The following is a 22,129-nucleotide window of genomic DNA, read 5'->3' on the forward strand; positions in this document are numbered from 1 at the left end:
TGATGATTAACCCAGGATCAATTATAAGCAATTTCATTATAGAATGACATATCTGAGAAGGCTTAAACAAAACTTTTATATCTCAAAACAATGTTATTAGAGGAAATATATTTGATTTAATTCATATAAGTTCCAAATTTTTCTTTCTAATTCCATATTGGAAATCCATTGTGTTTGGGGCTGCTATGTTTTTTTCTTACTGTATAGACGCCCTAGATTTATTTTTATGGCTTGCTTTTCTTTTTTGAAGAAGTGGAAACCTAATTTGGTTAAGCATTCCTTTAGTTCACTCTACATATTTTTTTTGTTAATCTCTGCTATACCCGTTTAGAACTTTGAGGCCGGGTTTTCTCCATGTGCTCCTCGTCTGTCTCCTCCTGTATTTAAAATACTTCATCTGCTTTGCTTGGATTTCTGCCTTCCAAGATTCTCTCTATTCTCTTCCTTCATTCCTTTCAGGGAGCAGTTTTAGAGCTGCCAGGTTTAGTAAATAACTTACATTTAACACTTCATTGTTGTTTATCTGCAATTCAAATTTAGTTGAGCACCTCCTACATTTTGCTTGGCAATCCTGGGACTGATGTCATGTCTCTGGTGCTCTCTCATAGGGTTTATCTTTGAGGTTCCTTTCCCTACCATGCCCATGTTATAATTGGGCCCTTTTTGAATACATTCTTCTCAGATTTTCTTTGTAATAGTTTATGCCACATGTTTCCTGTTGGGGCCATGCGGGACATACTACTCTACCTCTACTTTTGACAACAAAATTCAAAATCAATCAATTTTAGATATATTTCCTTGTCATGTCTTGATGTATACCTGTGTTAGAAAAGAAATGTCTTTACTACCTCAGTCCAAAAACAAATAGTCATCAACTTTTTAAGACTGTGCAGTTTAACACATTCTTTCAAGAACAGTGGGCAAATAGTGTATTGGGTGACCATGTGTCAAACATCCTAGCTGGCAGAGGTTATTCTGGGGCCTCTGTGATTCAACTTAATTATTCATAGTGCACTCTTTCCCTTCAGGTCAGTGAGTTTACAAGGGGATCGTCGTACACATCATGGAAAAATCTATGAAAATATAAATTTTATTCTTGGTATGTCACTGCATACCACTGTGTATCTTTCAGTAAGACAGATAGTCTCTAAGCCCATATCTTTCTTATAAATAATACCATAATAATATCGAACTACTTGGTAGAACACGCTGGGGGAGTGATGACTATTAATAACTATTACCTACATAAAATAATAAAAGACCGGTTGCCCAACACCCACATCTCAGTGTGAGGTATCCTTTCTTCACGACTAGAAATGAAAGGACCATATAATTTGTCATCCAAGAAAGGCAATTAAATCCATGTTTCTTATTATCATAAAATGCACATACACCAAAAATACATCCATTTTAGGTATAAGTTGAATGGGATTTGAAAAACATGTACATTTCTGCACTCACCAAATATCTCCATCGTTTCAAGCAGCTCCCGTGTCTCTTTTCAGTGACTTTCCACCCTCAGCCTGCCCCAGGCAACTTGGGGCCGCTTGCCATCATTGTCCTATATATTAGTTTGGCAACGAACTTATGAAATGCAGTTCATTTTATAAAAATTCCCAGATGGAACCCCCCATTCAAGGAAGAATTTCAGTTAAATCAAGAAGTTGCTATAGGAATCAAATTATAATGTAAAAAGAAACATCACATTCCTTCTTCTTCTTCTTCTTCTCAACATCTGATATTAGCCATTACTGAAAAATAAAAAATAAATAAATAAAAATTTGTGAATAATAGGCAAGAGTAGAGGGTACTTTAACTTTTGCTTTGATCTTATTTCTAACATTGAAGTATGCATTTCTATAATGTTCTGCAGATTATATCTAATCTTAACTTTTCCTCCAATAAGTTAGACTCAAAATTCACTTTAGCAATTTAAATTATTTCATTAGACAATAGCAAGAAGCCATGTTTTGCCATTGGTTGTCTAAGTTGGGAGGAATGTATTTTTCCTTTACCTCATACACTTCTCAGCCTCAGATGTGATACACCTACACACACACACACACACACACACACACACACACACACACACACACCCCGAAGGAAAAAGTCACCTCCTTGAAGAGGCATTCTCTATAGAATATTCAAGACTGTAATTTTCCTCCCCCACCAACTCCTATTAAGATACCCCTGAGCTTACAAATGGTCTATAGCTTCCTCCTGTAGCTTCAACTAGTTTTGAGTTAATGCTATTATACATTAGCATCATTAACATTCTTTATGATTAATGTAACACCATGCTCATAAATATAATGTGCACTGACAGAAGACAGGTAAAGAAGGGATTGTGGAACTCATTTATTTATTTTTCATAAGGTCAGAATGTGATGCAAAGATTTACTTTTTCTCTTACAATTACTTTTGGAAAGCTTCCAAGTGGTGTATCTTATTATCAATGCAATAAAACTATTATCTGTTATGTTCAATTTTGATTTGTGGCATGAACTAAGTACTTGGACTGAAATATTCAGATCATGAAAACAGTGTGGTTGTGTTTCCCCTATGAAAGAGAAGGCAGAGCAGGGTTTCCCTGAGTTAATCCTGTAGGCATAAAGATAACAGGTCCATGAGTTGTAAGTTAAAGCATTTTGATGCACAAATAAGTGAGAGTAAGACACCAAAATTTTGCAGTGGAGGGGAAGCTCTCTTTTAGATGACAAGAGTCCATATCAGCAGCTTATAGTTAGCAAACTGTTCAGAACAGGGCTCAGAGCTTCATAACAGTACACACTGCAGATAGCCTTTTACTATAACAAAGAAACAACTTGTCATGATTCCTGAAATATATGCATGCAACCAAGATGCTTGCCCAGTATAAATTGCTTAATTCTTTCCATTTCTCCCTTGACTCTGGCAATCCAGAGTACCTTCCATGAGAGGAAGGATTCCTGGACAGCTTTCAGTCTTGTGCTAATGACTGTGATCCTGAGGTTCCAGGGTGGAAAGCTTACCTAGAGTTTACCAAGTGAATGAGCAGAGGGCTAAGAAAAGCACCTAAGTCCTTATCATCTTCGTAAATTTGTTATTCAAGAAAGAGTTAAATTTTCTGACTTTATTTTTTGTTTGAACTCCTAATCATATTTGTAGAAATAAATTAAAGCATTTCAAACTTCTACCTCCAGTCACCCAAAGTCGAATTCTGCAAATAATTTTCCCTGTTCAACTGTTTATTATTTATACCAGTTTTCTGTGTTAAGTTCACAGATTAAAGGGCATAATGTGCAATCATAGATATATTAAATATTCACTTCTTCATGAATGATTAAGAGAACTGCTCTTATTTTTAAAAGCACGTAGAGTCTTATATATTGTGTTTCATATCAATTATCATGACCAAAACTTTATGAAGACTGAAAATCATTTTTTAATTATTTCAATTAATAAATCATGGTTAAAACATGTTTTTATCTTAAAATATGGAATTTTAAAAGTTGTGCTACTATTGTTTCCACTTACAGATAAACAGTAGGAATCTTCAAGTTCTAATTGGGGAAAAAAACGAAAAAAAAGGTCCCCTTAATAAGTACCACAAAGTTTAATAACCTCAGGCAGTGATAAAAAAATAAATAATACATAAATAAATGAAACAAAAATAATAAAAATTAAGGGATAGAAGGAGAGAAGAAATATGGAAATTTTACAAATTTAATCTATGTTCAGTAGGAATAGGAGAATTTTAAGACTTTATCAAAAGCAGACTTAATCAATAAAATGCAAGGTTGTGTTTTTTAGAAGTTTAACTGGGTGATAGCAGGGAAGAGAATATGTTCTTATTGTAATATTTTAGCTTTGAGGAAGCATTTTGTTATTTTACCAAGTTAGATAAACCAGGGGTAAGATGGAAATTACAATAGATTAAAAATACCATTTTTATAGTTCTTATTTAACAAATGTTTGTATCACCCAGTACCTATAAATGAAAAGCATGAACTCTAACTATGATTATTCAGGCAGGTGATGGCAAAGCTGTTGACCTGAATTTTTAAGGAAAACTTTCATGTGTCTTAAAGGGATTACCGAAGAGAGAACAGGTGATAGGCAGGTCTTAGATGGTGGGAGGCAATAGGGAAGAAGAGAAGTAGAATACCAAATAAATTTTAAGAAAACTGTTCTACTGGAGAAAACGTTCAGCTGGAATTCAGTTTTCATCTTATGTCAAAACCTATTTATGATAAGAGGACATATTTTAAAGTTAAAGCTAAGCATAATTCTGGAAGATGTGAATAAAATGCAACAGGAAGATACTTTCAATTCCTCCCTGGCCAAATGTAGGTGATTATAGCCAAACATGATATAAAGAAAGAGAGAGAAAGAAGGGAAGGAGTCTTGTGTCCACATGGCTTGGGGTGAGCAATTTATCCCAAAGCTCTTACTCCCGAGTAGCAACCCGGGAGTATGAAATTTTCCTCCTGCATAACACACTCTGTAGGACTTTGATGCATGCACAATATGAAGAAGGAGGTCTGTAGCTGAGTGACTAGTGTTTACACCAACCTGCATTTTATGAGAACACTTGGGTTACCATTCCAGAGATGGTAGAACTCTACCCTGTATGTGTCTTCTACGCCAGTCCTCTGAAACAGAAATGTTTCCCAAACTAATGGACTTTGTTATCTATCAATATCTGCCATCTTTCAATTAGATGTTATTGTTAATAACTAGGAAATCCAGTTCAAAAATACTCTACTTTTGAAGGAGAAAGAAATGAATGGTGTCCAATATTAGTTTCCACTACATAGTGCAATCTACAAAGAGTGGAAAACAGGTTATAGACTTAAATTTAAAATAACTCTTTTTATATGCAAGAAACCAGTCAGGAGAGACCAGTGCCAGACAGGCCAGGAATGAAAACAAGGAAATTTACTCCTCTGGAAAATTTAACACCTGGGAAATAAATCCTATTAAATAAAAGTTATTTCACACAAGAAATAAAAGCCTAACCAACATTATGCTATTCCAAGGAAGAGAAAGATTGTATATTATCTTCCAAAAACTTTTGAGAGCAGAATAGTTCAAGAAATGTAAGAGGGGAAGAGAAGGAGTCTCGGGGCTTCACATCACTTTGATCTAAACCAGATTAATATTAAAATAACATTTTCCCCAAAGCAATTTGTGGTTCTAACTTTGTAAAGGTATTCTGCCTCAATCTAGTATTTTAAGTTACTATGGGAAATGGGTTGCTGTGATTTAAGAGGTATTCAACAGGCAGTTAATAAGTGCAACGTGAAAAAAAAATCATATATATTTCAGCAGCTTTACTTCTCAAAAATTGCTACGACTTCATGACATTTCATTCTCACTTATCAATATAGATTTAATTATGTTAAGGTGGCTAATTAGTTTCAGCCAGGAATTTGGCATGTGAGTGTCCAAATCAACTTTAATGCAAAGGTACAAGGAGACAGCAGGGAGTCTTTCGCAACCCAGGGCTAGGATGTTCTCAGGAGGCAGCAAGCAATAGATTGAGGAGCCCAGGGAAACATTTATTCCCTCATATATTTTATTCTTGATTTTTTGCAGTTTGTCATCCTTTGCCGACAGCTTACTGGGGCAAGGTGGCATTCCTCCTCTGAGGTGGAGCATGCTGACCTGGAAGCCTTCCATTTCCTCTCCTCCTGAGAGCAGCCAGGTGGGAGATAACCTGGTCGCCCTAACCTCAAGCTTCAGAGGGGACATAGATCAGTGACCATGTTTCTCAAGCACTTACTCCTGTTCCCTCAGCTGTGTTCTCGTTTGTCTGGAGGGGACACATTCCATTGGGTGACGTGGACAGGAAAAAGTCACTTTGAGCTGAGCAAACATCACCCAGAGTGTCTTTCAATATCTCACGTAAAAGAAAAGAAAAAAACAGTTAAAAAGCATTAGGACATTTACAAATTGGTCGTGAGCCACTCTGGGTGGTCAAGTTAGTTTTAGTCTAGTGTTCTCATTATTTTACTTTCAGCTTCAAGATCCCTCTTTATCACAAAAGGAAATATGTAAGATTAAACCTAAGAGCAATTATTGTTCCTGAATTTTTATCCAAAGTGTTAATAATTTAATATCATACAAATTGACTTATTAAGTCAGGAATATCTTGATATTTCCCACTCTTCTGTAGTCTGTGTACATGTTATGTGTTTGGAAAAGACACCGGTGGTTGCACTGATAGAGACTAATAATCATTGAAATAATATTTATCATGGCATAATTAGCAGATGACTAGTTAGAAAGTGTTCTAGTTACCATTATATAAATCAGTTCCCTTTGGAATTTAATATGAATGTAGACTTTCTATCCTCAAATCAGGTATTTCAAAACATACTTCTTTGAGATTTATATATCTTCTCACCTTAAAAAAAAAACAAGGAAAATTTTGACAGCATAATTTAAATCTCTAAACTCAGAAAACAGGGATCCTGGAGCTCTTTATGGAAGAAAAGATTTTCAGAAGGATTTCACAAGTATCCAACAAATCCTCTTTGCTTTCCAACATGAGGAATGAGTTCATAATTCTCCTTAAAGTAATTTTACTTTGTATATGGGGGAATTGAAAAAATGAATGTTTTTTTTTAATATTCAGATCGTGAACAGTGATTTTGAAAGATTATTCTGCCAATTAGTAAGTACTTCTGGAATGACGCAACCCACAGGAGGTAATTCATTTGGAAAGTCATCTATCCGCCCCTCCCCTGAAGTCATAAGGTGTTTAAATAACTTTGAGAAGGAAGTAGGAAACAGCTGTGGTAAAATTGCGGATTTTATGTCTTTCACTCTTGTATGAGGATCTGCCAGAATGAAAGCATTAATAAGATTGAGAATATTCGAGGTTAAAATGTGCAAACTTGAGCTCATTCCCTGGGCGAGGCTGTTTTTCCTTCTCATTGTTCCCACAGAATACTGAGGGTGGATGAGTCAAGGATTGGATTTTTGACTGAACTCTTGGTTGGATTCATACCTGAGCTAAGCAAATAGAAGACTGGTACAGAATCTGGCCAGCCGTGCGTTTTCCCCCTGCCTACTCTGCTTATTGTATCTATATCAAAAGCACTTGCATGCTTTCAAAGTCTTTAGCTAGGTAGGAAACAGTTTAATAACTTCTAGGTGAAGTCCTAGATTGGAAGGTACTGTAGGAGTTTGAGATGGCATCAGAAAATAGACATCTAAGGAAACCATAGGAAAGTTCACATTACTGTTAAGTCAGGTCCCAACCTCAGTAGACACAGGTTTAGCTTCTTAGAATCTTAAATTATGCCTCAGAAAATAGTATCCAACACCCCGTGGAACAAATATACCAACTGACCTTTGGCACGATCAGGCATATAGCATGCAATTTTTAAAAAGCATTTACAGAAGGCATTGGCAAAATCCTCAATAGTATAACATGATTAGAGGATCATATTATTTTATCTCCAATAGAAAACTTATGGGTAGAAGTTAAACACCACATTATTGAATACAGGTGACTCTTAACTTTAAAAAAATTTATACAATGAAGTTTACAAAATTGTGAGGAATAGGTAAATTTGTGTGCTGTTTCCATTCTAATAGAAGGGTTTTTTTTTGTTTGTTGGTTGGTTTTTGTTTTTTTTTTTAACAAAATCAGGTGGAGGTTTAACATCTGATACTGCACCTACAAGAAATGTAACACTTCAAGAACAAAATAAATCACATGTCTCTTACTATAAAGACTTAAGAGGCACAGAGAAAAAGCTAATTTTGTTCTTAAATTGATAATTTATTTGGACATATACACAGAGCATGTGTTATAAAATCCAGGATAACAGATATAAGTACGCAGTGAGATTATAATCGCTTTCACATTATTTTGTCTCACTTTCTAGCCATGATCAGTATATAGAATTGAAACACTAATCTGGTAACTAGCTGCAGTTGAGTGAGTTGATAAAATGAATAAATGGTGAGAATGTTGTATTAATACTCATGTAGACATACTGACAAATGAAAAAAAATCAGTCTACTAGAATAAGTTCATTTGGAATTTATCCCACAAAAACCGACACACATTTTATCATTTTCATTTCTTTTAACACTATACATAACAATTATATATAATAGTTATCTAAAGAAAGGCATTGGGAAATCAGCCTAAGAAAACTAGCAAAAGTACATTTGCAAACATTAATCAACATAAGGCTTGTAAAAGCATAAAGAACTGACTACATTCTTGGGCATCAAACCAAAGAGGTGTTAGTTGCTTAGGGAATTAATTCTCCAATTGCATCTTGCAAATTACCAATAACCCAAGCTATGTACTGTTTATATACCAACAAGTAAATGCACGTTTCAAAACAACTTTAAGTAACATAAATGAAATCAAGTGGTTTCATATACATGTGCTTCATTTAACTTTGTAAAGCTGAAAAAATCTACAACAAAGAGAACTGACATCTATTAAGTACATGTTATATGCTAGGCATTTATTTGTCTTCCAAAAGTCCAGCAAAAATATGCAGCCTACTAAGCCCCCTCCCCCACTCAATGTTTATATAACCAAAAGTTATACTACTAAGATTCAAACTGAGGTTAATGTAAATCCAAACTACAAGGCCCTTTCACTACATTGTGTTGTGAAGTAATATGTTTCTTGATCTAGTCTTTCCATGTTAGCTTGGAATGGCACGGTTGCATTTTGAAAAGAAGTTGTTTTTCACACTCCAGATACATGTATACTTAAGGTTTTTTTTTCAGTATGATAGAATTAGGAAGTCCACCATTCATCTTCACAAACAAAACACAACCATAAGTTTGGGCTAAAGTGTCAATCATTTCATATTACTAAAAATGTGGAAATCAACCCAAGCCTTATACTAATAAAGACAGTATTTATTCAGGAATACTACAAAATGTGTGTAAGAACAGCATGAATATGTAGTATTCTTGCCCTTGACAATTTCCTTGCCCTTACCGGTAAGGGCAGCTAGGATTTACAGCATTATTATTAAAATATGTGATGATTAATTTCATGTGTCAAGTTGAAAGGGTCATAGGATGCCAGAGATATTTGGTTAAATATTATTTCTGGATGTGTCTGTGAGGGTGTTTTCAGAAGAGATTAGCATTTGAGTCATTAGACTGAGTAAAGCAGATTTCCCTCCCGATGGTGGGTGGCATCATCCAATCTGTTGAGAACCTGCACAGAACAGCAATGTGATGGAAGGGAGAATTCTCTCTTTGTGCCTGGCTACTGAAGCTAGGACTTTGATTTTTTTCTACCATCAGACTGGGAGTATACTATCTGCCCCTGGTTCTCAGGTTTTGGGATTTGAACTGGAATTACACAGATCCTGGGATTTCTTTAACTCCCTATCTCATGAGTCAATTTCTTAACAGTAAATCTTTCTCTCTCTCTCTCTCTCTCTCTCTCTCTCTCTCTCTCTCTCTCTCTCTCTGTGTGTGTGTGTGTGTGTGTGTGTGTGTGTGTGTGTATGTGCATGTGCATGCACATATGCTTGTGTGTAGACACTGTGATGGTTAATTTTATAAAAGACACTCAGATAGATGATAAAACATTTATGTATATCTCTGAAAGAATGTTTCCAGAAGATATGAGCAATGGAATCAGCAGAATGAGTAAAGAAGATTTGTCTTCATCCTCATCGGTGGGATGGGGGTGGGGGGCATCTTCTAATCCCCTGAGTCTCAATTGAACAAAAATGCTGAGTAAAGACAAATCCCAACCTCTTTCTTTTTTCCTCTCTCTCTCTTTCTCTCTTTCCTTGATCTTGGTTGTTCATCTTCTCCTGCCTTTGAACATAGAAGCTCCTGTTTCTTGAACCTTTCACTCTTCTACTTATACCAGCACCCGACCCCCTCTATAGATCTTCAAATCTGAACTGAATTATACCACCAGCTCTTCTCATTCTGCAGCTTGCATATAGCAAACTGGGACATGACCACTATAGTTAAGGAGTTAGTTCCCCAAAATAACTCTCATAGCTCTTCATTGATCTATCCCCTATGCAATTTCCTACATAATAGAAGTGGCATTCTTCATGGCCAATGAGAAGCAAGGTCCAGCAGGTCTGCAATTTTTAATTAAGATAGGTAGAGAGTAAACCATGAGATCTAGACAGTGAGGCACACTAGGGTCGTCTCCAGCCACTCACACATCCATGGCTTATGGAGCCAGTACACATGTTCAGAGATAACCCAAGAAAATTCCATGAAATCAGAGCATGGGCCAATTTACAACAGCCTGAAGTTCAAATGTCCTCTGCAGCTCACACTAGATCCATCAGCAGAGAGTGAAAAGGTATTTACATATGACTTCTAACTAACCTTTGAGGTAACTGTAAATTATTCCTACACTGGGCTATCCCTGAAAAATTAGCCTTAAAAATAAAAACTAGAAAAAATAACAAACAAAAAAAAAAGCAGAAACATCAGTATCCAAAAAAATAGCCTTAAAAATAAAAACTAGAAAAAATAACAACAACAACAACAAAAAAAGCAGAAACATCAGTAACCTCACATTTGGGGAAAGACAGACACATGGATTTGATATAGAGAAACAAAGACAAAATAACCTTGGGGATGAGTAAAACTCCAGAGGTACTACAATCGTCTTCTAAAATATAAAATAGTGAATAAAAAATTATTTGAAGGAAGAATACAGTGTGAACCATATGCAGGAAAAAGTCAAAACTATCAATAGACCTTGTTTCTGAGTGCTCTCCTGCTTGATTTTGGATTTTGCAAACAAAGACTTCAAAGCAGCTAACACAAAAATGCTCAAATAAGTACGTTAAAAGAATTAAAGAAAAACGTGGTAACAATGACTCAGTGAATAGAGAGGTTTTCTTTTTTTTTGCATTAAAAGGACAGTAAATATACAGAGAGTCAAGTGGAAATTTTGATATGAAAAGTAGAATAACTAAAATGCAAAATGAACTAAAAAGGCTCCACTATGGATACATGTGGGCAGGGGAAAAAAAGAAACAGTGAACTTCAAGATAGATCAATGAATATTCTTACATGAAAATAAGGCAGAGGAAGAAAAGATTCAAGAAAAATGAATAGAATATCAGAGACCTTTAAAACACTAACAATCATACCTAAGTGAAATTGGAGTCCCAGAAGGAGAGGAGGGAATTAAAGATTATTTGAAGACATGAGACTAAAAGTATCCAAAATTTAATGAGAGTCAATATGTGCAGATACACAAACTCTGTAAACACCAATTTTGTGTTTTTTCCTTCCTTTCTTTGTTTTTTCTATTTCTTTCTTTCCCTTCCTCCTTTCTTCCCTCCCTCCCACCCTCCATCCATCCATCCATCCATCCATCCATCCATCCATCCATCCATCCATCCATCCATCCCTGTTTTCAGATCTATTGGGTTTGGGGATTTAAAGTGAAAGAAATAGCTACTGGACATAGGGTCTTAATATTTATACTTAACTATCTGTTCTCACCTTTATCACCTCCAATTTGCTCTGAGGTTTCTTTGCAATGCCTAGGAGAAGCGAGCAGCTACATTTCTGGGAATTTTCTTCTGCATATCATATTAGTTGAGAATATATGAAAAGCAGGGATTGGAGTATAATTGGGAATCAGGGTCAGGGCATGCATGATGAGACAGGATGTTCAGAGCAGCTTCCAAGCAAATATTGATAATCATCAAAGATGTTAGGAAATTCCCGGGAGTTCTTGGGATCTGCAAAATCTTTCAATTAAGTGCCTGAGAATTACCTGCTTTGTTACTGAGGCTGAGACTTTGAATGGTGGTTCCTTCAACCTTTCTATTCCTACTCCTTCAGTTGTAAAGCCTGCATAATTTGAAACAAACACAATAACATTACACTATCAAACTTATGCAGAATGTCATTTTACATTGTTGTTATTCACACAGCCTTTAATTCCTAGAATGTCTCTAAGTCATCATTACAAGAATAAACATCACTCTACTCTCAACCTGAAGAATAGAAAACTCATCTTAACAATATTGTATCTCCAGATTCTGTAACATAAGCCATTCCTAAAATGAGACCACTTAAGTCACTGTGTGTTTTTCTCCTTTGTGGAACATTTGTTTTTCTAAAATATCTAAAATATTGTACCAAAACAAATGCCTTCTTTCTTTTTCCTTCCTTCCTTCCTTCCTTCCTTCCTTCCTTCCTTCCTTCCTTCCTTCCTTCCTTCCTTCCTTCCTTCCTTCCTTCCTTCCTTCCTTCCTTCCTTCCTTCCTTCCTTCCTTCCTTCCTTCCTTCCTTCCTTCCTTCCTTTCGATACCAGGGATTAAACTCAGGGGCACTCGACCACTGAGCCACATCCCCAGCCCTGTTTTGTATTTTATTAGAGGCAGGGTTTCACTGAACTGCTTAGTGCCTAGCTAAATTGCTGAGGCTGGCTTTGAACTCACGATGCCTCAGCCTCCCGAGCCACTGGTATTACAGGCATGCACCACTGCGCTTGACATGCCCTATTTCTTTATCTCATTTATTATATAAATTTTGGCCTCAGGAAATTTTTGGAAAAATGATTTGGATTTACCCAGAGGTGCTAATTTTGGAGATGATGAGAACTAGATTCAGAAGGAGCAAAGGCAAAAAGTTCTTATCTACAAAAGTACAGGTTTTGAAACAAAATCCAGAGAGGAGAATTAAGATTCCTTTTTCTAAAAATTTAAAAACTTCATTTAAATTTTTAATGCCTCTTATCTGCAGTGGTTTTCTGTGTTGTCAGCTCTTTGTTAGAATGCAAGTGAGGACAGAAAAAAGCTGACTGCCCATGAGCTAGAGAAACGATGGGCAGGCAGTAGTCAGGATGAGGGCTCCAAAATGCATTTACTCCTGGTCACATCTCTGAAGAGAATTTTTTTTTTTCTCTTCAGACAAGAGCTGCTTTTGTACCTGTGTCATTCAACAAATTTTCAGTGATTGCATTTTTTTTAATGATATTGAATTGTTTCAGCTTGTCTTTTCTCCCCAAATCACAATATGTCAACAATGAAGGAAATAAGAAGGATTTTTTTTTTTTTAATGATACACGGACAATGCACAAGGGCAAATCTGTTTAAAGCGATTGAACTAAGAGAATCTGGTCATTATCTCTTAAGACCTATGTTGGTAGAGAAGCCAGTAACATTAATTTGTACCTCCATTTTCTGTGAGCATATGGTGAAGGTTTTATTTGCTTCTTAAATAGTCTTCTTTAAAAAAGATTAATTGCATAAAAATTGTTCATATTTACAGGGCACTGTGTGATAGTTTGATAATGTATACATTGTAGAGTGCTTCTCTAGATTCAAAGCAGTAATGAAGAAGGTTGAAATTTCCCATATACCTCCTGCCCACATAGGCACTGCCTCCTCCGCTATCAAAATGCTCTCTAGAGACCATGTCATTTTAAACTGATGAACCTACTTTAAAGACATGCCAGCCAGGCATGGTGGCACATGAATGTAATCCCAGTGGCTCAGAAGGCTGAGGCAAGAGGACCACAAGTTCAAAGCCAGCCTCAGCACAAGCGAATATTTTTTTCTCGGTGAGACTCAAAAAAAAAAAAAATATATATATATATATATATATATATAAAATGTATATATATATATATATATATATTTCACACACACACACACACACACACACACACACACACAAATAGGGCTGTGGATGTTGCTCCACTGAGTGTCCCTGAATTCAATCCCTGGAACTATCCCCCCCACAAAAAAAAAAAAAAAGACAGGCGAATATTACCCAAAGTCTATACTTCATATAGGATTTATTCTTGGTGTTATAAATTCTGTGGGTTTGGGCAAGTTTATAATGACATGTATCTACAGTTACAGTATGATGAGGAATAGTTTCATGGCCCTAAAAGTCCTCTGTGCTCCATATATTCATCCTGTAAGTCTCCCTTCTCCAGATAACCAGGAACCTTTTTACTTACTCCACAGTTTTACTTTGCTAGGATGTCATTAGTTGGAATCATACACTGTAACTATCTCAGATTAGCTTCTTTCATTTAATAATAAGCATTTTAAGCTTTCCCCACCTTTTTTCATGACTTGACAGCTTATTTTTTTAATAAGAACAGATAATATTTCAATATCTGTATGTGATAATGCTCATGTATTCATTCACTTAAAGGACAAGTTGGTAGCTTCCAAGTTTGGCAAACATTAATAAAGCTCATGTAAATATCTGCGTATAAGATTTTAATGTGGACATAGGTTTCCAACACCTTTGGGGATGTACCAAGGAGCAAGATTACTGGATTGTATGGTAAGTGCAAATTTAGTTTTGCAACAAACCTTAAATTTGTCTTGCAAAGCTGCAGTACCATTTTGTATTCCCACCAGCAATGAATGGAGTTTCTGTTGCTCTATATATTCCCTGATACTTCAGTATTCCCAGTATTCTGGATTTTTCTGTCCTATTAGGCATATAGGGATTTCTCATTAGTATTTTCATTCATACTTTCCTGATGACAAATGATATGAAGCACCTTTTTATATGTTGATTTCTGTCATCTGTATATCTTCCTTGTTCAGGTTTAGGAGATAGGATAGAATCCAATTTGTAATCTGATTGTTCTTTATACATTTTGAAGTGAGGACTTTTAACATAATTCTCAAGGATGAAGTTTATGGAATGAGGAAACGAAGGAATTAGATAAAATTAATAGATGATCATAAGTATTGTTTCCTCCACTCTAGAAACCCAGAAATCCAAGATATGGTGTTTTGACTCAAAGGAATTTGAAATGAGTTGGCTTTGTATCAGTAGTGAAAACTTTCACATTATAATATGTTTTACCTGAGAAAGAAGCTTAAGCTTAAAACAAACAAACAAAAAACACATGCACATTCTTCCATAAGTGATTTAAGAAAAATAAACAAATAGTAATAATCTCAATATTGGCTATAGACTTATTTGTAGTTCACTAATGGTATCTGAATCTTATTTATACTACCATAAATAACTTACCTTCAAGCTACAGAAAAATAAAACCAACCCCAATTTAAGATCAGGGAGTAGAATGAGACAAGTAAAGTCTGTCTATACTCTTTCTTTAAATGTGTGCTTGTAAATTCATTTCCTTTAATATATACTTTGTGCAAAGTTAAGAGAAACTAGCATTGGGAAATGTTCAGATCCAAGCTATACAGAACCATATTTTTTCCACTTCCTCCAGAAAGAAGATAAATGTTCATTTAGAAGTTCCCTTTATATGTATCAAAATGATATACAAGACCTGCTGAAACAGGAATTAATTCTGTTTTGGAAATTGTATCAAGTATGAAGAGACAGATTTTCTCCTAGCCCTTAAATGATGTCAGTTGACCTCAGGCTGATGTGAGTTTAGTAGAATTTGTGCATACATTTTATGAACAACATAAATTAATAAAGACCTTTAAAAGTCATGTATGAATACACATGTACAGTCATGAAAAATATATTTTCAGGGCAATAACTTCACTTCTTGTTCTTTTCTAAGGTTTCAAATATTTGGATTAGAAAACTCTAGAATATAAGTTATGTTTTCCTTTTGTTCCCCCTAGTTATCAGGGTTGCCATGCTTGTTTTTATTTCTATAAATTTTCACTTGAGATTTGGCTTAGCAAGAAATCATATTTCATCCTAAATTTTTTTATCAATAAATAGGATATGTTATGCTAATTAATCATCCAAAGGACAGTGTTACTTTGAGTTTGGCCCTAGTAACAGAGGTTCTTCTCTAGGCATAGCTTAGACATAGAAAGGAGCACAAGGCTCTGTATTGCCCTGCTTTCTGTTACTGTAATAAATGATTGAGGTAGGATAACTTCATAAAGAAAAGAGGTTTATTTAGTTCACATGTCTAAGATTCAATGGCATGATGCTGGCATCAGCTCCACTGTACTGAGGGCCTCATGACTGATCGCAGGAGTGTGTGTGAGAGGCAGCTGATGTATCACCAAATACAAAGTCAAAGAGAGACCAGCTTCAAACAATCCCACTGAGGGCAGTGCCCTCCACAGTCCTTAGGTTCTGTCACTAGGTCCTGCCTCTTAAAGGGCCTGCCTCCCAATAGCACCACACTCAAGAACCAAGCTCCCAGCACATCAATCATTGAGGACAAACTAACCATGTCCCACTCATGCTCCTTGATATTTAGGAACATTCATTTATTAGAACTTATAAGAAAAATAGTATTTCAAAGAATAAGATTTTGAAAGAATAAAGTTTTAACATTTTCAAGGATAATCTCTATGTATTTCTCTCCTTCCTTCCTTCCTTCCTTCCTTCCTTCCTTCCTTCCTTCCTTCCTTCCTTCCTTCATTTTCTCTTATTTTATTTCCTTTTCTCTTTTCAATGGAGGAGTGAGGAAATGGAGAAAATGAGATCAATTGTTCAACCAAAACTTTAATTCCTTCCATTGTAAAATAAAGGTAATAAAATCCAACCAGCACAAATTTGTTGTGAGAGCTGATAAGCTAAAGGTCATGAATTCCAAGGGATTATTCTTCAGAGAATGATCATCTAGATAGCTTATAAGGAGCAAATCAGAGGCTTGCAATTACCTTTGCATATAAACAGTGTGGATGATTGTTCTCATCAAAACTAAGTCATAGTACAGAATTCCCAATTCAATTATTTCAACTGTCCAGTTCATTTGGATAGTAAGGGATAGGTTTGTGTTCAATATAAAAAAAAAATTAAAAATCTTAAGTGGCAGGAGGAACTATTTTGTAAACACAAATAATTTTAAATGATGTTCTCCTTTTTCCCTCTCTGTTCTCCACCTTTTGAAAAGCAATGAAGGTCTCAATCTTTTGACCAAGAAAAACTTTCTCACCCCTAATATCTCTTTAAGGGTGACATTGAGATTGAACAAGGAGGCATTAGCAGGCTGTCTTTTATCATCTAGAGATACTGTGATCATTTATGTGAATTCCCTAGAGTAGTCTCACAAAACACCCAGGACATCCTATTCTTTCTAAAAGGGCTTCCATGAAATACTGGAGATATAAAAGGAATAACTTGATTTCCTCTGAGATGGCTGTGAGGTTGGGCTAGCTGCTCTTTAATGCATAATGATATTCTTGCAAAATTATGATTTTCAGCATTATATGGATTGATTTAATACCAGACTGTTGCATATGTCTTAAAATAAATAGCTCTAACTTTCTGATATTTCTAAGGAACTGAAAATAATTTCATAGAAGAATATGATATGATGCAATAAATTAGGCTAAATTCAGTAGAGAGAAGGGTCCGGGGGCACAAGTCCATTAATACAATATTTGAATGCAGAGTTAGAGGACTTGAGTTCCACATGGAGCTGATTTCATGTAGACTCTACTACGATGACCAATTGTTTGATTTATCAGGTGCTGTGGTCAGAATGATTTTGTGCCCCCAAATTCGTATGTTGAAATATAACCCCCAAGGAGATTGCACCAAGAAATGCTGCTTTGGGGAGGTGGTCCAGGCCTGAATAGAATGAGTGTCTTTATACAAAATGCCTAAGGAAGCTTTTACACCCCCTATCTGTCATGTCAGGACTCAACAAGAAGGAGCCTTCTATGAACAATAGGCGTTCTGGAGATTCCAGATCTGCTAGGACCTTGATTTTGACTGCCAGTCTCCAGAAGGTTAAGTGAAAAAGTTGGTTGCTGATAAGTTAAGCATTCTAAGGTGTTTTACTCTATCAGTCCAAAAGGGGGAAGACACCAAGGAGTTTAGCACTGTCTGCAGTGCTAAAATGGGAAATCCCAAGCATGTATGGTCCCTCAAGCTGTACCACTTCCTCAAGCCAATCATTTCAGTTCTTTGATTGGGAATTATTCTCTCATTTATTAAATGGAGATAAAGTGTGATTCTGTTTCTTGGGAGGTGATTTTTAGGCTCTTATGAGATGTAACTGATAACCAACCATTTATCAAGAGCTATGTATCCAGTCCTTCATTAAGTATTAATACCCTTAATTTTTGTTTAACACTTAATAAATGGGTAAAGGGCTTGACATTCTGCACTCTGCAGCTGTAGGACTCTGTGCATGTCCTTCCAACTCTGAAACATTTTTCTCAGCTCTATGATAGTGATTGTTCCAGGATCAGAGTGTGGCTGTTCAGGCAGTGTCTAGAACACAGTAAGTGAACATGGTCCCTGTCCTTAAGAAGTCTGCTGTCTCCTGGAGAGATGAAATAATGATAAAAATGAAAGTCAGTAGATGATTCCAGAGTGTGATGAGCACCTTGAAAAAAAAATAGTGTATTGTAATAAAAACCTGCTTCTAAAGATGGGGTAAGGGGCTACTTTATGTAGAATATTGTGTGAAGAATGCTAACTAGGAAGAAAAATATTTGGGAGGAATTTGAAGGAATGGCAAAGGAAGAACTTGTAGACCATTCCCATAGGAAAATTTGGCACATGGCAGAGAGCTGAGGCAAGGAAAATTGTAGTTTAGCACAGTCAGAAATGTACAGGGAGTTGGTAAGGGTGGAGGGCTAGCCCTGGAAAGGGATGCTAGGTGACCTGGGGATATCTGATCTAGCAATGGACGGAGCATTCATATTTAATGGATCAAATTATAGGCGACAGACAGTCAGGACCACTTTTGATTTTACAGTGAATCAACTTTCACAAAAGCTAAGTAAGAATGCATCAGCAAAATCTTCTAGAAAGTGTCCCAGAACCTGTCTACATCAGTAAAGATGAGACATATTACATGCTCATATGCAGTGACAGCCACACATTTGGAGGAGGGACAGTGTGGGGGTTGCGTAGGGTGAGCCAAGGAACCTAGAGAACTAACTTTTCCCCTTCAGTTGACTATGTCTCACTCTTTTTACCCGGAAAAGCAAGTACTAAGAGCTTTTGAGGGAACCAAAATAAATTGATTTTTTGGTTTTGCTTTCTTAGAAATGCTTCTGATTTTATAAATGATGAACTTTAATGTTCCAGCCTTCACTTTGTCTGAAGAAAAAGTCATTGTTTTGCTATTCTCTTTTCTCTGCCAACAAAATTAGATTTCCGAAGAAAAGTGAACAATGAGAGATTTTTAAAAATTATGTAGATATATGTTTTTGGGGATAATATGAAATAATTATCCCCCCTTGAAAATCTACATCTACCAAATTTTATGGCTGCTTGCCATCTCACCATTAGCAACTAATTGCCTGAAGCTCACCCTGGCTTCTCTATGGAAATGTGCACAATACTGGGCTGACCCCTAAAATTGGCTTTCAGCTGTTGCTTGATTGAACTCATCCTTGATGACAACATGACAGCTAACAATAGTGCTTGAAGAAGCCAAAAGATGATCGAGAAGCATCTTAAAGAGATAGTTTAGGTGGAGAGTGAATGAAGTAGGTCTCAGGCTTCGAAGGGAAAGAGTGAGTCAGATGATACTTAAAATGAGAGGAGCAGGTGGAACAAAGGCTATCCAGGGTAAACAGCTACTGTTTAGCTATTCCTCAAATTCAGTTATACCAGCCAAAGCTTTTCTAAGCTCACCACCATCATAGTATAGTACAGAAGATTGTCACTATCCTAAAAGTCCTCTTTTCTCTGCTTATTCATCCCTCCATCCCCACCAACCCTACCCACCACTCCTACTTTCTCTCTGTCTCTGTAGCTTGGTCTTCTCCAGAATGTCGTATAGCCCTTATCACGCAGTGAGTAGACTTTTCAAATTGAGCCGTTTCACTTAACAGCGGTTGTGGGTTTCTTCCATGTCTTTTCATGGTTTGGAAGCTCACGTCTTTTTAGCATGGAATAACCTCCCATTGTCTAGATCTACCGGTTTGTTGTTCTACTCACTCACTGAAGGACATTGTTTTTACTTCCAAGTTTTGATGATTGTGATTGAAGCAGCCATAAACATTGCGTGCTGGTTTTAATGTGAACAGAGGTTTTTACTTCCTTCCAGTGGAGACCAAGAAGGACAACTGCTGGATTGTACCTGAGTATAAGATATGTTTTAACAAGACCAGTGAAACTCCACATCATGTGCAACCACAAGAATGGGATCCTAATTAGAACGAGTTATAGTTCATGTATGTTTAATATGTCAAAATATGCTCTACTGGCATGTATATCTGAAAACAACAAACACAAAAATATGCTTTGAACCTTGGCTAGTCTAACAAGTAAAAAATGGTATCATAAATGTCTCTAGGAGTAAATTTCAACATATTCTTAAATGTTAGAAGCCCAGTTTTCATCTTAAGTTAGAATTATTTGTATCTTTTTCCTACGTTTCTGTTCTGTTCTTTTCCTCTAAAATATTTTCCCCTGGATTTTTAAGAAATTTGAATACATAAGAGGAGTAGCCATTTGTCTTTGACACAGGTTACAAAAATCTCTCCTCCCTCTTTGTCAAATCTCATTTTGAATTTGTAGATAGTTTTCTCTTTCTTTCTTTCTTTCTTTCTTTCTTTCTTTCTTTCTTTCTTTCTTTCTTTCTTTTTTTCTTTTTTGGTAAGCAAAGTCTTTATTTTTAGTAATCAAATTTATCTGTCTTTTGTTTTATTGCCCATGGACTTCAATTCATAGAAAGTCTTTCTCATGACTAGGCCTATGAATAAATCCAGTGATATTTTCATCTTATTTGTACAGCTTCTTTTCCTTTCACATTTATTTTCCTAATTCAGTTGAAAGTACTGTGCATGGTGTGAAATGTGAGTGTAGATTAATTATTTCTAAAAACAATGATGACCTTCTTATCCTGGCACCATTTATTAAAGCACGGGTACTTCCAAATAGACTCGACATCACGTGATGTCATGTTTTAAGTTTCCTTAAGCATTGTATCCAATTCTGAATTTTCTCTTCTTTTTTACCATTCTAGTTGTCTTTTTATGTGTCAATATCAGACTTCATACTTATGGAATCACTACCATATATCTGATTATGACTAATCCCCTTGGTCATTTGTTTTCTGTTTTGTGTATATTTTTCTAGATATTTTTGCATGTTTATTTATCTAAATCAGCCTGTTTAACTCCAGAAGTAGCTTGCTAAATTTATAGAATTTATAAATTAACTCAAGGAGTTCTGACACCCGTGGAATGTTGAATTTTCTGATCTAAAGAGCAGGGCATGCTTTTTCATTTGTTTAAGTCTCCTTGTATGCATTTTACAATGATGACCTCATATAGGTTTTGCACATTTTCTGTTGTTATTTGTTTACTTTTCTTTCTAATGTGATCATTTTCCATATTGTTACCCTGCATACACAATAATCCCTTAAATAATTTTGTAATATTTTCCTGGATTTATGTGTTTCTTGTGTGAGGAATTTTGGTGCTTTTATTAATATTACATGTGATTCTTTAATAAGCATATGTGTATATATGTACACACACGTTTTCATGTATACACATTTACAAGCACATATATATGCTTTTAACTTGATGGTAAATGATGATAAATTTTTAGAAGTGGTATTATGTTTTGAAATGGAGATCATTGCAATGTTGTTATCAAAAGAGTTGTTTCAATTTATAGTGTAGACAACATTGAAAAATATTGAGAGCTTCTTAACATCCCACTTAGCTTTAGCAAGGGGTCAGTTTTCTATTTGGTTAAGTTAAAAGGGTTCAATATCACTTTGTTTTAACTTTGAATAGTTTTTATATTTAAAATTGCTTGCCTGTTCTATTTGAATTGTTTATTAATTCTTTCTGGTTTTCATAATTTTGTATTACACTTAATTTAATTTTAAAAGACTAGAAAATGTGTTGAATTTACCCAATGCCTTTGTACTAAAAATCTGGTGTTCTCCTACAGATGTAAAGCCTTTACTTTCATTTAAAACCAGTTGTTTTAGTCAGCTTTTTCACTGCTGTGACTAAAGGATCTGACCAGAACAGTTTTAAAAGAAGAAAAGTTTATTTGAGGGATAATGGTTTCAGAGGTCTTAGTCCAGAGAAGATCTGCTCCATTCCTTGGGGCTTGAGGTGAGGCTGAGCATCATAGTGGAAGAGTGTGGCAGAGAGAAGCAGTTCAGGTGGTAAGTAGGAAACAGAGAATAAGAGTCTCCATGAGATACAAAATATATCCCCTAAACCCCAACAGTCTCCACATAATACAAAAGAGTAACCACTTCTTCCAGCCATTACCACCTGCCTCCAGT

The 22,129-nt window shown here is 35.7% G+C and overlaps 1 long non-coding RNA gene across 1 annotated transcript in view; it reads right to left on the minus strand.

Annotated features, from left to right (window-relative positions):
- Positions 1–22,129, minus strand: part of LOC144375992 (uncharacterized) — a 62,627-nt gene that overhangs the window by 12,032 nt on the left and 28,466 nt on the right. The window contains exon 3 of the long non-coding RNA XR_013435965.1: positions 1,462–1,751. This is a non-coding gene — a long non-coding RNA (uncharacterized LOC144375992). The remainder of the gene's footprint in view (positions 1–1,461; positions 1,752–22,129) is intronic.

Source organism: Ictidomys tridecemlineatus, chromosome 3 (assembly GCF_052094955.1).
Source record: "Ictidomys tridecemlineatus isolate mIctTri1 chromosome 3, mIctTri1.hap1, whole genome shotgun sequence".
Lineage (NCBI taxonomy): Eukaryota > Metazoa > Chordata > Mammalia > Rodentia > Sciuridae > Ictidomys > Ictidomys tridecemlineatus.